The sequence below is a fragment of the Trachemys scripta genome, chromosome 11 (assembly GCF_013100865.1).
Source record: "Trachemys scripta elegans isolate TJP31775 chromosome 11, CAS_Tse_1.0, whole genome shotgun sequence".
Classification (NCBI taxonomy): domain Eukaryota; kingdom Metazoa; phylum Chordata; order Testudines; family Emydidae; genus Trachemys; species Trachemys scripta.
The window spans coordinates 72684915-72697397 of record NC_048308.1 but is presented as its reverse complement, the minus strand read 5'-3'; the positions used below and the strand labels follow the sequence as shown (position 1 = coordinate 72697397).

At 46.9% G+C, this 12483-nt stretch overlaps 1 protein-coding gene across 3 annotated transcripts in view; it reads left to right on the top strand.

Moving 5' to 3' along the window:
* Positions 1-12483, top strand: part of SH3BP4 (SH3 domain binding protein 4) — a 156712-nt gene that overhangs the window by 21995 nt on the left and 122234 nt on the right. The window contains exon 1 of one of the 3 annotated variants that reach the window (XM_034785211.1): positions 5246-5368. The exons of 1 other annotated variant lie outside the window; for it this stretch is intronic. The gene's annotated coding sequence lies outside the window, so the exon portion shown is untranslated. Of the gene's footprint in view, positions 1-5245; positions 5369-12483 lie in introns of those variants that run through there. One more of the 3 variants, XM_034785210.1, reaches the window with a different exon arrangement.

The window sequence follows — 12483 nt, the reverse complement described above, 5'->3', positions numbered from 1 at the left end:
TAGACATGGAGCCATTGATCACTACCCGTTGAGCCCGACGATCTAGCCAGCTTTCTATCCACCTTACAGTCCATTCATCCAGCCCATACTTCTTTAACTTGGCGGCAAGAATGCTGTGGGAGACGGTATCAAAAGCTTTGCTAAAGTCAAGGAATAACACATCCACTGCTTTCCCCTCATCCACAGAACCAGTTATCTCATTATAGAAGGCAATTAGGTTAGTCAGGCACGACTTCCCCTTCGTGAATCCATGCTGACTGTTCCTGATCACTTTCCTCTCCTCTAAATGTTTCATAATTGATTCCTTGAGGACCTGCTCCATGATTTTTCCAGGGACTGAGGTGAGGCTGACTGGCCTGTAGTTCCCCGGATCCTCCTTCTTCCCTTTTTTAATGATGGGCACTACATTAGCCTTTTTCCAGTCATCCGGGACCTCCCCCGATCGCCATGAGTTTTCAAAAATAATGGCTAATGGCTCTGCAATCTCATCCGCCAACTCCTTTAGCACCCTCGGATGCAGCGCATCCGGCCCCATGGACTTGTGCACGTCCAGTTTTTCTAAATAGTCCCAAACCACTTCTTTCTCCACAGAGGGCTGGTCACCTTCTCCCCATATTGTGCTGCCCAGTGCAGCGAGTCTGGGAGCTGACCTTGTTTGTGAAGACAGAGGCAAAAAAAGCATTGAGTACATTAGCTTTTTCCACATCCTCGGTCACTAGATTGCCTCCCTCATTCAGTAAGGGGCCCACACTTTCCTTGATTTTCTTCTTGTTGCTAACATACCTGAAGAAACCCTTCTTGTTACTCTTAACATCTCTTGCTAACTGCAACTCCAAGTGTGATTTGGCCTTCCTGATTTCTTACCTGCTTACCTGACTTTGACTGGTTTCGTTATAAACCAGTACAAACCCTTGTGTGGACGTGCTTGTTCCGGTGTAGCTTAAACCTCTGCTTAATCGATTTTAAGCTAACTTGAAATAAACTTGACTTAAACCAAAATAAGTATTGATGCGTTTGCACCAGTTGAGCTCAATTGGTTAATCTCACCTGTAGTTAGACTGGTGCCGCTTTCTTGTGCAGATAAGGCCCGACTCAGGGTTGTTACTTGAATCCTTAGGTGAAGATCCCCAGACCTGAGTGATATTGTGGATGTCTCACCTATTTATTTTTCACCTGTCTAGTCCTGCCGTGTGGTGAGTTCCTGCAATGGGACTGGTCCATCCAATCCAGCCACCTTCCTAAATTTGTTTTAAAATTTCCACTGCTGATCAGGATATGGGTGCGGACAGCCTGCTGAGAGACTGTTCTGAAATCTGCGCTGTTGAGAAACTGCCTTGAAATCGGAAGATCTCCACAAATCTGTTTATAGAGAACTTTAAAGCTTCTTGGAAAAGCCTGATCAGCGTGTGTATGGTACTGTCCTTGAGAATATCTCCTTTTTGTTCTGCATCACAGCTGCTCTGCCCCTAGCAGAGGCCTGGACGAAACTCCCGTTGACACCTGTGAATGCTCCTCGGTCATTGCTAGGCAAGTGACTGAGAGACAAAGTATTTGCTCCCCTTGGGAGCTAGATGTTGGCTCCACAGCAACGTACCTCAAGTGTCCTGCTTCAGTGCTGCTGGTTAAGATGGTCTTGGCCAGTCCCAAACTCCCATGATGTAGAAACTAGAGTTGTTGATTAATTGCTGTTAACTCTCACGATTAACTCAAATTAATAGCTATTAAAAAAATTAATTGTGATTAATCAGTTTTAATCGCACTGTTAAACAATAGAATACCAATTGAAACTTATTAAATATCTTTGGATTTTTTTCTACATTTTTAATATTAATTTCCAGTTACAACACAGAATACAATGTGTACAGTGCTCACTTATTATTTGTTACATAACTGCACTCAAAAACAAAACAATGTAAAACTTTAGAGTCTACAAGTCCACTCAGTCCTACTTCTTATTCATGCTGATGATGGGTTCTACTTGATAACGATCCAAAACAGTTTGGGCCAACACATGTTCATTTTCCTCATCTGAGTCAGATGCCACCAGCAGAAGGTTGATTTTCTTTTTGGAGGTTTAGGTTCTGTAGTTTCTGCATCAGAGTGTTGCTCTTTTAAGATTTCTGAAAGCATGTTCCACGCCTCATCCCTCTCAGATTTTGGAAGGCACTTCAGAGTCTTAAACCTTGGGTTGAGTTAGTAGCTATCTTTAGAAATTTCACATTGGTACTTTCTTTGTGTTTTGTCAAATCCGCAGTGAAAGTGTTCTGAAAACGAACATGTGCTGGGTCATCTGTAACTGCTGTAACATGAAATATATGGCAGAATGGGGGTACAGTCACAGAGCACAAGACATACAATTCTTCCTCAAAGAATTCAGTCAGAAATTTAATTAAATTTATTTTTTTAAACGCACATCGTAAGCATGGAAACATGACCTTTGGAATGGTGGTTGAAGCGTAAAGGGACATATGAATCTTTAGCACATCTGGCATGTAAATAGCTTGCGACACCTGCTACAACAGTGCCATGTGAACGACTGTTGTCACTTTCAGGTGACATTGTAAACACGAAGGAGGCAGCATTATCTCCTGCAAATGTAAACAAACTTGTTTGTCTGAGCAATTGGCTGAACAAGAAGTAAAACTGAGTGGACTTGCAGGCTCTAAATTTTTACATTGTTTTATTTTTGAATGCAGTTTTTTTGTACATAATTCTACATTTGTAAGATCAACTTTCATGATCAAGAGATTGCACTACAGTACTTGTATGAGGTGAATTGAAAAATACAATTTCTCTTTTACAGTGCAAATATTTAATCAAAAATAAATATGAAGTGAGCACTCTACACTTTGTATTCTGTGTTGTAATTGAAATCAATATATTTGAAAATGTAGAAAAATAAATACAATTCTCATATTGTTTAACAATGTGATTAATCACAATTAATTTTTTTAATCACTTGACAGCCCTACTAGGAACGTTGCTCATGGCTTGTCATGTGGGCAACATGCTAGTGGAGTGGAAGGACGGGCTTGTGGTTACGGCGCTAGAGAGTTACGGGTACTATTCCTCACTCTGCATCTTTGCACAAGCTACTTACCTTCCGTGATTCTGTTCTGCACAATGCAGTTAATGCATCCCCATCTCCCAGGACTACAATGAGGGTCATATAGATGATAGCAGTAGCTTTTTGTAAGCTGAGTGGACCCAGCGACATGTGAGCTGTGGTTGTGTAGAGGTGGGAAACAGGGCAGCAAGTGGGATGTGGTACTCCACATTTCAGAGGCTGGTATCTCACAGTGAGCAGTCAAAAGGCAGGGCTGGGGCAGGGGAGGACAGGGTCAGAAGAGTGCAGAGCTGGATCTCTGATATGTCATCTCTTTGGCCAGTTCACATTTGTGGGCTGTAGGTGCAGAAAACCAACCAATGTCCCGGGGAGGGAGGGGGGAGAAGGTGGGGGGGTTGTATGATGTGGACAAAGTGTATATTTTTGCTAAAAAGGTCTTGCTTTTGGACCTAACTAAATGGAATTGTAAAAGGAAGCCAACAATCAAGCCTGTTTAACAACAGAACAAACCGCAATCTGCCCCCCCGCCCCAACAAATGCAATGTAACTTCAGTCTGCAGGTCCTAGTGACCTCGCTGCTTCTGTCCCTGAGCCCTGCTGACAACCACATTTTCCATCTTCAGATGTCTCTCTTCTCTGCAAGTGGGTAAGACTTGCACTGGCCACGGAAACAGACTGCACAAAGGGCTCCCAAACACACACAAACAACTTCAAATAATTGAGGCACTGTTATTTGTATTCCATAGTGTCTAGGAGCCCTTGGTATGGCCCAGAATCCCATTGTTTTGTGTGCTTTTGTTATGGCACCCTGGGCCAGAACACCTACCTCTAGAAGCATAATTCTTCACCATTTGAGCTGAAGGACCAGGTCCCTGGGCTTGGAAGCAGTAGCTGGCTCAAACCTATCTATGTGGACCAGCCACTAGAGGGGAACAAAGCCACAATGCGTTAGTGTGGGTGTGTTACTTTCTTCTCTCATAGCAGATCTCTGGTATTAGCTGCACATAAGAATGGCCGTACTGGGTCAGGGCAATGGTCCGTCTAGCCCAGTATCCTGCCTTCCAACAGTGGCCAGATACTTCAGAGGGAATGAACAGAAAAGGGCAACTTATCGAGTGATCGATCCAGCTCCGGCTTCTGGCAGATGCATGTTACAGTTTATAGCATACATGTCCATGTAAGGTGTATACAGAATCTTTCCTTTTGCCCTCTTCAGCTGCTTGGACTCAGAAATTACCGCTGAGCAATTGCAGTGTGAAATCAGTGAGTGCTGAAGTAATTGTTCCCATATTTCCTATTGCTATGGAGGCTTGGAAAGCTAAGGGACCAATTTAATAGCTCCTTGTATTCTGCCTTTTGGAAAAATTCATAAAGAACGGGGCGTGAAAGTGAATCACCACAGAAAACATTTTAATTGTGTCCGTTAGCCAGGCAGTCCAGCTGGACTCTGGCAGTGCTTAGCTAAACCCTGTGTAACGGGTCGGAGCTGTGCCCTTTAGCAATCCGGGGTCACTCACCAGTTAGTCTCTTCTCCCAGGTGGGTGCTTGGTGTTGTGATCCAGTAGTGATGGGACAGGCACTGAGTGTCTGGATGCTCTTTCATTTTCTGTTTGCTGGAGTGTTTTCTGATCCAGAGGCATTTCCCGTTTGACTGTATTTAGAATGTAACCCTTTCTGGTGATGTGTGCATCTTGGGCAGTGGACACTGGGTGAATTGGAGCAGGCTGATGTTTCAGGATCCAGAGGGAAATCTTTTACCGATCTCCTTTACATCCCTTCCTTCAAGCCTCTATTATAATATGGCACATGCAGCCTTCAGAGCCCACCTCCATCACCCTTCAACAGGCCAGCAGAGCACTTGTAAGCTAGACTAGAAGCATCTTGCCTTCCCCTCCCCGCAGGCTGTGACTGAGCATGTGGCATATAATCTTCACAGAGCCCATTGCCAGTGTATTCTGCTCCTTTAACTGACTGTACTGTAAACACATGTCGGCAGTTCTCCAATGGAAAACCTGACATCTTTCCAAGTGTACATTGTCAGCCAGTTCAGTAATAATTGCACATCAACATTAAAACCCAGCGCCCAGAATAGCTACAGTGGATATGTTAACCTTGTCTGCCCGCTTTTGGGAGCGAGTGTCCTGGACTTTGGCTTTGCTAAGAAGTGCCGGGGTTGTCACTACATAGCCCTTCCTGCGTCTAAAATTGACCAGTTCCAGAGCAGCCCAGGACAACCTCATCTCTGCCAGAAATCAGCCAGTAGCTGGGTTTTTCTGATTGGGCTGGTGCATCTCCAAAGAGGTGGGTAAAATCCTTTGTGCTTGGCTGTTGGGGATATAGTGGAACAAGGAACTTTAAATGTCACTTGAGAGGTGGCCGGTGAATCTTCTGCAGCATTTGGTGCATGCAGCATTTCCCTCTGGAGAGAGACAAGCTCATCTGCACCCACGTTTTCCCTGTCTGGCCTGACAGAATGGCCTGGCGGCAACTTTAAGGTGTGATTACCAGCAGACCTGGGAAAGGCAGCAGCTGTTACTGTGGCTGTTAATAGGAGCCATTGAAACATGCACAAGTTCACATTCCAGGATGCAAGACGTGACCAGGCCTGGTGAGGGAAATCTTAGGCCAGCATACTTCTTTGGCAGAGGAATGTGCCCTGCACCTGAGCTGGAGAAGGGGTGGGGGTGGGGCTGGGGCTGGAGTGGCACTCTTTCTATAAATGCATTTTCACGGCAATAGAAATGAAGTGGCCTTTGCATCTTGTCTCTAGCTCTGTCAGTTTGCTTGCAGTTCGAATGGGGGTTGGAATGCCTCGTGTTAATAACTTGTCTGGGGAGACCTACACTTGGCATCCCGTCGGTCAGAACGGAAGAAAACTTCAGAATGGAAAAATTTGCTATCGCCATAAAAGGGCCACTTCTTCCTTTTTAAATGAGGAGCACTTCCCCTAGTGCAGTGGCTGGATGTGGTCATGGGTAGCTCTTGATTAGTTGAGCTAAATATTTATTTATAGACTGTCAGCCCTTTGGGGATGGGAGTGTGCACTACTGTTTCTGCAGCACAGTGCGGGTCTGAGCTCTGTTGATCCAAAGGCACTGCTGGAATAAATCTGATTGATAAATGTACCAGAGCTCAAAAAATCTTCAGACGTGCTATCAGGAAGCTGATCTAAAAGATCGATGTGGGGGGAGATCACTACTGAGACCTCAGGGCAGCAGCCTGCTCAGAAATCCCCTATGCCCTGTTAGTGATTGGGCTTGAGCATAATCCTGACTTTGATATCAAGACTTCACCTGATAGGCGTCTGGAAACATATTTGTTCTGTAAACATAAAAGAATTATTCTGTCCATGCCAACTTGTTAATGAGTTACAGCTCTTCTTAAATACCCACTGTTGTCATCAGCCTGTTAGAGAGAGGTGTGTGTTTGAGACGTAGTAGATGGTATGCTTATCAGAAAGACCTTATCTAGAGTTGTGGGGTAATAATTCATATAAGAGCTAAGTGGTGTTGGCCTCTTTGTAGATCTCAAAGCACTTTACAAAGGAGAAGTTAGTCTTATCCCCCATTTCACAGATGAGGAAACTGAGGCATGGGGCAGGGCAGTGACTTTCCCAGGGTCACCCAGTAGCCCAAGTGGCAGAGCCTGGAATAGCACTCAGGTCTCCTCTGGAGTCCTGCAAGGTGTTATCTGAGCCCCAGTCCAGGTCCCCGTCTCCAGCCCCACAGCCTCCTAATGCTCATTCTAGCTTCTTACAATGAGAGTAAGATTTTGATTCAGTATTTCAGATAAGAACTGAAGATCTAATTCTGCCACCTTTTAATCGCACTGAGCTGTACCATTTCCCCCAGATTGCAAACAGCCCCAGGTAGATTGCAGGGACAAAGTAAAGGTACAACTTAATGTGAGTGGAAGAGACAGAATGCAATTCCTAGTGGAAACTGAGGGCTGGTCTACACTGGGAGGGGGGGAGGATCGATCTAAGATACGCAACTTCAGCTATGTGAATAGTGTAGCTGAAGTCAAAGTATTTTAGATCGAATTACCTGGGGTCCACACGGCGCGGGATCGACGGCTGCGGCTCCCCCATCGACTGTGCTACCACCGCTCGCTCTGGTGGAGTTCTGGAGTAGACGGTGAGCGCATTCGGGGATCAATATATCACATTTCGTTAAGACGCGATATATCGATCCCGGATCAATCGATTGCTACCCGCCAATACGGCTGGTAGTGAAGACGTACCCTGAGTGGTATCTGAACTTCTGCTCTCGCCTCACTAGTGATGGTAATGAGAGCTCATGCTAAGGAGGTGCTGTCTGTGTGTGGGGAGAAAATCTTGGATTGTAAGTCACTGCCCCTTTTTAGTCCTTCATTTTACCTCCTCCTACAATAGCAGAAGGAAAAAATGTTCTGGAACCTTCCTACGTAGCTGGAATTTCTCTCCTTCGCTGTTGTCACTTAACAAGATATCTGTGTACAAACCCGGACTTTCCGGGGTGTAATTAGAACTGGGCCTGTGGTGCACATGTGAGACCTCTCTTGTTGAATCTCCGCTTGGGCTCTAGCCAAGATAACACCTTGCAGGACTCCAGAGAGAGATGAGAGCCAAAGCATCAGATGGTCTCAATATGTTTCCTACCGCTGGAAAAAAAAAGCTCAGTGGTAACTAAAAATCCATCTTTTTGTGGAGTATATTGAAGGGCTGTGTGCATGTTTGGCTGACAATCTTGCTACTCCTTTAGTGCTGCAAACCTTGGGCCCCTCTTTAGTTACGGACACATCATGGTAGATTGTGCTGCTCCTGGCCAGAATAAGGCCCTCAGTTATTGCAGATATTTCTATAACTTCCCCTAAGAGATCAACTCTCTCAATAATGACCACGTTAGGTTTTTTCTCCCTGTATGTACGCTAGCCCTCAGCAGCACCTGAGCACTGCCCAGGAACTTTGCCGTGAGGATGAGCAGAGCCAATAAAGCACTAAGGGAGACTATACGCTGCTCCATGGATGGGTCTATTCGATTTAGTAGGTGTGTCAGGGAGCCGTTCTGAGCCTTGAACAGTGGCTGAGGCCCTTGGTAATTTCTGTTTGCAGTGAACTGCAGAGCTGATTGCAAATTGCGTATAAAGGGCTGTTTTGAACTCCTTCTGTAAAGCAAAACGCTTTGTTAGTGCTAACAGGTGTTAATGTGGCAATACTAGGGTTACCATACGTCCGGATTTTCCCGGACATGTCCGGCTTTTTGGGCTCCAAATCCCCGTCTGGGGGGATATCCCCAAAAGCCGGACATTTCCGGGAAAATCGGGGCTGGGTCGGGGGCCGGCGGTGCCGAGCAGCCCGGGGGTGCTCGGCCGGGGGCCCGAGGGTGCTCGGCCGGGGGCCAGGGGTGCTCGGGCCCGGTGCCGGCACCCCAGGGCCCGAGCCGACCCAGGCTGGAGACACCGGGGGGGGGGGAGGCCAGACTGGGCCGTGCCTCCTCCCCCCCACACCCCCCTTACCTGCTTCAGGCTTCCCGCGAATAAAATGTTCGCGGGAAGCAGGGGAGGAGGCGGAGTTGGGGTGGGGACTTTGGGGAAGGGGCGGAGGTGGGGCGTGGGCGGGGCTGGGGGCAGGGCCAGGGCACTGTGGAGTGTCCTCCTTTTGGAGGCTCAAAATATGGTAACCCTAGGCAATACAGTAGCAGACTCAAGGATTATAACAGTGGGAAATTCCAAACACACCCTTTTTGTGCCTTAGGATGGGTCTTTAAGGGCCCTAGGTTTGTGTCCCCTTTTTGTGCTGCTTTACTTGCAAAGAAAACTTGAATTTTTTAAAATAAATGACCTTAGAAATCATGGGGAGGGTAAAGACTTTCCCCCTCTTCCTGGCTTAGCTAGAGGACTTGTTTGCTCTAATATTTGAAAAGATAACCTAGCAATATCTTCTAGGCCTAGACCAGCTGTGAGAACACCAACGGTCGGTGATGGGACACTACAGAGAATTCTTTCCCATGTGTCTGCCTGGTGGGTTTAGCCTACATGCTCAGGGTCTAATTGATGGCCCTGTTTGGGGTCAGGAAGGAATTCTCCTCCCCCACCCCCCAAGATCAGAATGGCAGAAACCCTGGGAGTTTTTTGCCATCCTCTGCAGCATGGGGCATGGGTCACTTGTAGGTTTAAACTACAGTAGAACCTCAGTTACGAACATCTCGGAAATGAAGGTTGTTTGTAACTCTGAAATATTCCTAACTCTGAACAAAACGTTATGGTTGTTCTTTCAAAAGTTTACAACTGACATTGACTTAATACAGCTTTGAAACTTTGCTATGCAGAATAAAAATGCTGCTTTCCCTTCACTTTCTTTTAGTAGTTTACATTTAACACAGCACTGTACTGTATTTTTTTGTTTTCTTTCTGCTGCTGCCTGATTGCATACTTCCGGTTCCAAATGAGGTGCGTGGATGACTGGTCAATTCGTAACTGCTGGACTGGGGTGCAAGCAGAGAAGTCCAAGCAGGATTTGGCAACTTCACATGTAATTACCCTATATTGCGGAATTCCCAACCACTGCAGTTAGTTGCTCAGCAGTTCCCATCCTAACCCTCCTCATCTCACTTTCCTAAATGCCTTTCTGGGCAGAATTTACTAGCCTTTTTCTTCCCAAAGGGAATTAAGACTCCTTTTTTGTGTGCAAAGTTTGAGGAATATCTTACTCCATTTTTGTGAGGTGTCTGTGTGGGGGAGAGGGGGACCTTTATCCCACTTGAAAATCTTTGGGTGTTACTTCTCTTGAACAGGGCTGCTCTGTGGTCTGTCAGAAACACCTTGGAGCCCCAATTCTGTGGTACATCCCCGTGTGCCTGCAGAGCCCCACTGGTCAATGGGTGTCTGCACAGATGCAGGATTTCTCCCTGTTGGGGCCAGGTTTTACAGCTGAAAGATGCTGTCAATCAGGCCTCTAGAGAGGCAGCAGGGCCTAGTAGCTGTGGCCTTGGACTGGGACCCAGGAGGCTCATGTTCTGTTCCTGGCTCTGCCACTCCCTTTCTATAGGACCTTGGGCAAGTCACTTCACCTCTCTGTGCTGCTGTTTCCCCTCCCGCCCTCTGTCTTGTCTGTTTGGATCGTAAGCATTTTGGGCCTGGGATTGTCTCTGTGCTTGCACGGTGCCTAGCACAACAGAGCCTTGATCCTGGCTGCAGCCTCTAGGCATAACCTAAATAACCATTGCATGGTTCCATCTCTCTGTAAGATGGCTTTGATTTTTGTCCAAGTGTAGGGCAACTTGACTTCTGTCGTGGGCACACCCTGAAGGCTTGTGGCCTGAAGCTGGGAGCTGTGCGCTTGGACCCAGCGTGTGCACAGCTTGGGGAAGTGCATGCTGGCCAAAGCAGATGAAAAGGCAGCCATTGGGCTTTGTCGTTAGCTGCGGAGGAGAACTACAAAACAATCCCTTACGGAATCAGAAAGGAGGACCCAGACGCAGCAGTGTTGGCCTCGCCATGCTCATTGCAGTCGGTGAGACTACTCCCTGTGAACTACTCCCATGCGGGCAGGGGACTGGACTTGATGACCTCTCGAGGTCCCTTCCAGTCCTAGATTCTATGAATCTGTGTGTTCCCCGAGGCGAGCAAAGCATACACAGCCTGGCCTGCCTCCCAGCCACCCCTTTCATATTTATTGTATATCTTAGTGACCGGCTGTGCAGCAGTACAAAGGAAACTTATTGTTGGCAATGCACCAGCTCATTCTTCTCGTGTTTTTGTTATGTGTCTGTTGGGAGCTATTTGTAGTTATTGTGTTTGATAACACTGTTCCCTGCACCATGCTGTTCTGTCAAGGGAGGGGGTGGGGGGCTGTACATGAGCATCCTGGAGAAATAGAGATTCCTGGTCCGGATGTTGCACAAAATATTTGGGGATTAGAGAAATGTATTGCTTTAAGAGCAAACTGGATCATTTTGGAGGATGGGCAGTGAAGAAACCCTGATTAAAACCCTAGCTCCATAATTCTGTATGTGGCAGAGGTGAGGCTGGCTTCTCAAAGGAGTCTTCGGGGGGTCGGGTGCCCACATTTTAATGGAATTTAGGGTTAGACCCACGCTTTCCAAGGTCGCACCTGCAGTGTGCCTGCGCTTACCCAACCTGCTCACTTGCCTGCACACAGGGGCTGGAACCTTGAGAAAATCTGCCCCAAATGAGGCTGTCTGTAACTTTTTTAAAGCAGGTGCTTGTGAGTTGGTTCCTCTGAGACCTGCTGAAGCTCTGATCTTGTAACTAACTCATTACAGCCACAGACTCAAACTGCTTACACTTGAGGGCACGTGCTGCGCCAGGTACTTGCCACCCTTATGCTAGCTAGCACCTTATTCTGCAAGTAGTCCTGTTGGCTTGAGTGGAACTGTGCTGATTTGTACCAGCTGCGGGTCTGGCCTCCTTACTCCTGCTGTGTCAGAATTTAGCATTTAGATGGAGATTTTCAATGCTGTCTAGGGGATTAGGATATCCAAATTCGGTTTGTTTTAATGGGCATTGGGAGGCCACGATGCTTGGGCTGAGACTTCCGAGCTGCTGTAAATAATTTAGTTTTGTTTTCTTTAAAAAATCTTGCAGCTCACCATCATCTAGGTGATTTTGAGTACTCGTCCGGTGTGGTGTCTCGCAGGGCCAATGGCGAGAAAAGAACCAGCATGACAATGCTGCTCACCCCTATAGCATTTAAGCATGACAGGTTTTCCCCCCTCCTCCCCCCATCCATTCTTGGCCTCCAGTGAGGCGTGAGTACCCATCGCATCTCCCAAGCACCAGTCCTGACACCTGCGGTGGACCATGGCCTCGGAGTTGAGCTCCATTTAATTGACAGCACTAGTAGCAACCACACAATAGCGTTGTCCATGTGGAACTGGCTGCCCGATGAAATGGACTAGACTTGCATAGCCAGTGTGGCACTCTGTAGCCTCTCCTAGCTCTTCCTTTCAGCTTCCTGTGTGACATAGTGCCAGGCTGATGTAGCGTATTAAGTGAGATTGCTTCTGTGGCTGCTGGTTTTGATAAGCTAGATCAGAGGCGTATATGCAAAAAGCTTCTTTCTCTTCCACTATGGAGGCCTGGTGTTGGGAGAACTGGAGAGAAGTGATGCTCCTACAAACCTTTTCCACTTGGAATTAGGTGGGAATAAAATTCTGAGATCATCTCCCAAAATTCATGGGGGGGCGGCGTAGGAGGAACCCCCCTGCCAGTTAGATTCCGACAGAAGTCAGTTTGTCCGTTGACTTTGGAGTTGGATTAGATCTCGGTAGGATCTAGTCTGTCACTTTTTAGCTTTCTCAGAACAAGATACCGAGAAGCAAGTGCAGTACATCAGTAGTAAGAACAACAGGAATACTTGTGGCACCTTAGAGACTAACAAATTTATTAGAGCATAAGCTTTCGTGGACTACAGC